Genomic DNA, 4,400 nt, shown 5'->3' with positions numbered 1-4,400 from the left:
GGGACACCGCGGTTTGGGTGGTCCCCTCGGGGCTGGCTGCTGACTTCAGGGTCACCTCAGGACTATTGTTACTTACGTCAGTGCTTTTGGGCAGCTCCAGACTACCATCCCCTCAAGTCCATGGCACTTAACCTCAGGGCCACAGTCACCCCATGGCCATGGTCACCGCGGGGCCATGGTCACCGCGGGGCCATGGTCACCTTAGGGTCATGGCCGTGGCCACCTACCTCAAGATCATAGTTGCCTTTGACCCATGGTCACCTCACCTCAGGGCTTTCGGTCACCTCAGGACTACTGCCACCTCAAGGCTATGGCAACTTATCTCATGGCCATGGCCACCTCAAGACCATGGTCACCTCAGAGCCATGGTCACTTCCTCAGGACCATGGTCACCTCTGGGCCAGTCAGTTATCTCAGGGCCATGACAACCCCAGGGCTCTTGGTCATCCTCAAGAGAACCACCGTGTTCCTTTGGTCACCTCAGGGTCACAGCCACCACAGGACAACCCCAAAGAGCATCTATGGGTCTGAGAAGCTTTGGCCCCGCAGCCCCTGGCAGTGCGTTTTGGGGGACAGCCACATGGCCACCCTCTCCTTTGGGGTGACACCAGCAAATCGAAGCACTTCCAGAACAGCCATCGTGCAGGCACGTGACAGCCGAGCAAAGACGACCCGTCCGTGTCCAGCAGCTCCCACGATAACGCTGCTGCCAGCGTTGACATGGGGTTCGCTCCCAAAGGTGCTTTAAACAAACCAGCTGTGTGTTCTGTATGAACGGCCCCGCCTGGCTCCCGTGGTACGTCCCAGGTTACACTCCCTTGAGTCGCTCCAAGTGTCAACAGGCACAAAGGGCAGATGGCCGAGGACAGCCCAAATCTGCCGCTGCAGCGTCAGCCCGGCCCAGCGGTCTCCGCGCCCTGACCACCACCGAAAGGACTTTTCTGAGGGGACCCACTCTTCAAACCAAGGATTTTGCACAAGAGACGACCCCGTCCTACCTTGAGGCAGGTTAATATTGTGACAGAAATGCACCAAGCTTTCAAAACAGAGATTATTTTAAACACTTGCCCTGTTTTTTTGCCGATCTGACGTCTATTTCCATGGAAACCACATCCAGGCTCCGAGCTGCTGGAATCGGGAGAGGTTGCTGCCGGAGCGGCTCGCTGGGCATGGGAAGAGCCTTTTCCAGCAGCACCGCAGAACCTTTTTGCAGGCTTTCTGATTCAGGCCGCTTTGGCTGCCTGGCCCTTTGGGGTCACGCCTGGCGAGGTCGCGGGTTTCCCAGCTCCACACCAGCGCTGCCTCTGCAGGTCTCCCCTACATCACACCATTTGAAATGCAGCATCTTGCGTGCTCGCATCAAAATGCTGCTGGAAGACAAAGCAGCCACGAGACCGCGGCGTCAGCCTGTGTTTTCCTTTATCATTTATTAATTGTCATCTGTGTAGATCAACAGCGTGTTGGATGCTTTTTAGTAAAAGCAATGAGCTTATCCCGGGATAACGCTGGATTTCCTGGGGGAAACAAGGCTTCCTGGGCTGGGGGCTCTCGGGGTGGTACCTGGGTACCTGCAGTCAGCGCTTCGCCCCAGAGAGACGCTGATGAGGTATCAGTTGAAGGCGGGACACAGGCAGAGATAACACCACAAGTCATGCAGGGGCTGTTTGCAGAGCATCCCATTTTCTTTCCTGGGCTTCTCACACGGAAAAAAAAAAAAGTGCCCTGAATGTGTCTTTCCTTTGCAGATCGGCCTCAAAGCCAAATTTCCTTCAGGTAAGAACCCTCCTGTGTGAGAGGCAACACGCTGAGGAGAGGCACTGAGCTGGGATCAGAGTGGGGATCTCTTCTGGGCGCTGGTGTTGTCCACGCCGTGTCCTTTTGGTGGAGGCTCTTTAGCTGCCCCTTCCCAGCACCTGCCACAACTGGCTTCCGTTTAATCCCAAATCTCTGAGTGTTATTGCGATAGAAAGCGGGATGGCGGCTCTCAGCAGCTGGAAAGGCATCAAGACCATCTCACTTGTGGCCTCGTTGCAAGAGTGGTGTTATTTTTGGATCATTTCATAAAGCCCGTTTGTTGGTGTGGCGTTTATTTTTGTCTGATCTCAAGGAGAATGGAGAATATGAAAAGCTGTTATTTAATTTGCGTTTGATTTGTGTTTATCGACACATTCACTGTGACTCAAAACAGACTCGTCTCTCCCCCAGCTGAGCAGCGTTTGGCTGCCGTAGGTATTGCCTGCTGGATTCCTTTCCACCACCGAAAGCTTTTTGCTATAATTCCAGTTTTTCCAAAAAAAGAGCGAGCAGCAGTATGAGAAATTCCCCTCAACATGTCACTCCGCCCCAAAACGGGGGTCGAGGGGGAAGGTGCCGTTTCGAGCCCAACCTAACCACACTGGCCAGATGGATTTGTGCACCTTGAGGTGCCCCAAGGGCGGCGGCAGGACCTGCAGCAGATACTCCCAGAGTAAAAGGGACAGAGTGAGGAGCGTGACCTGCTCTCGGGGTCAGTTGTGACACCCCTGAGTGGCTGGTACTGCACCCGCTGCGGATGGTGGCCCTTGTGTCCCTGTCCCTCGGACACGGTTCGACACCCTCTGCTCTTGGCGAAACGGAGGAGTCCGGGTCTCCTCGGGAAGACGCCTTGTACGTGTGAATTCGGGACGGGGCATGACCAGATTTAGCAGCGAGATGAAAGCGTCTCCTCTGCTGTGCTTATCAAAATACCCCTCAAAGAGACTGACACAATTAGGTGACAACTCAGCCCACGGCAGCTCTTTTAACTTGCAAAAATATTTAATCTCCACTAAGAAAATGTGCTTTCTGAGTATTTAACTGCCACCCCCGAGCGCTCGTGGCCTGACGGTGTATTTGTTAATTGGAGGATGTTTTGGAGCAGGCTGGTGAGTAACGTTTGCTGAGGCTGGTATCAGTCACTGCATTAGCAAAGTTCCTTAGAAAACCAGAAATCCACGACACTGTTTGACCCGAGTCCATCAGTTTAAGTGATTTAACATATAACCTGCTAGAGAAGACAATAATTTAAAATAAACTTGTTCCTTCTGTCCGTGTTTCTCAGTCTTTGTATTAACCTTCTGCTGATTTTTCTCCGCGCTGCCCGTTCCGATGTGCTGCTGCTGCCCGGCAAAGGCCTCGTGAGGAAAATTAGTGCCTGCAAAGGTCTCACTGACCTTCAGATCAAAACAGGTTTTAATCCAAAACGCAGCTGAGGAGACCACGGGCCTGAGGAGTCAAACCAGACTTTCGGCGAGTTTCTCCCTCACAGTGAAACCTCCTCCAGAGGCAAGAAATGTTTCAGGTGATTGATATTTGTTCACTGGAGGTGTCAGGCTGAGCCTACATTTATGCTGAAAAACATCGTGGAGAAAACATTCCCCGTGGAACAAACTGACACTTGCAAATCTGCATGTGCTGCTGGAAATGATTTGATTTGTTTTGAGTCAGACAGGGCTTCCCTTGCTAGTTTGGTTATTCGAGAAATTTGCTCGAAGTCGCTTCGTTCCTCCGTAAACAGAGGCAAGTGAAAGCTCTCCCACCGATGGCGACTGCACCTGCAGCGGGACAGACGACACCACCAATGAATTGCTCTGCTCTGGGGGCAGTGTCACCCTGAAATGGCACAGTCCCCTCTTCCTGCGCCACCACAGGGCGGCACATCAGGAAACCCAGTGCCAGGGCGAGGGCTGGCAGGGCTCTAGCACAGGAACATCGGTTTAGCTCCTGAAGAACTAAAGACGAAGGCCTCACAATCTCCCTGCTGTCCTCGCACCGCGATGGTGACAGGCCCTGCGGGAATGGCGGTGGCTGCGATACCCACCCGTGGGCACCTGCATCCCGGCTGCACCCAGGGTGCTGGACAAGGTCTGCTCGCTCTTCTGCCTCCCATCCAGCCCGGGCAAAGGAGCAGCGGAGCTCCCTCCCCAGCCTGCTGACACAGCTCCTGGTATGGCTTTTGTTCTTTTTTTCCTCTGAAAATGAGGTTTTACATACTCAGACTACTCCTGTGTCTCCTCTCCCAGCTTTCAGCTCTGTGAGCCTTCTCTGCCCCTCCGATAAATATGGATAGGAGCTCAGCGCCATGAATTCCACAAGTTTCTTGGAAACAGATGGCTGGGGAGAGGCGAGAGTGAGGAAGAAGCTTTAGCACAAGCCCAACTATTATTAGAGACCAGAGACTTCACACCAGGGAGAGCTGTCACTGCCGCTCCCCACAGCAGGTACCATTTCAGAGCTGGGTGTTTCCTCCACGGTACCAGCAGATCCTCCAAGACACTAATGCTCAGCTCCGCTCTCCTGGGACACACACCTATGCGGCTGCTGGCTCCCACCTCCACCACATCCAGAACCACGCAAGAAAACCTGCCCCGAGGATCTCCTCG

Source organism: Buceros rhinoceros, unplaced genomic scaffold (genome assembly GCF_000710305.1).
Source record: "Buceros rhinoceros silvestris isolate BGI_N320 unplaced genomic scaffold, ASM71030v1 scaffold28045, whole genome shotgun sequence".
Taxonomy (NCBI): Eukaryota; Metazoa; Chordata; class Aves; order Bucerotiformes; family Bucerotidae; genus Buceros; species Buceros rhinoceros.
The sequence above is the reverse complement of the archived record's forward strand: the minus strand, read 5'-3'. Positions refer to the sequence as shown.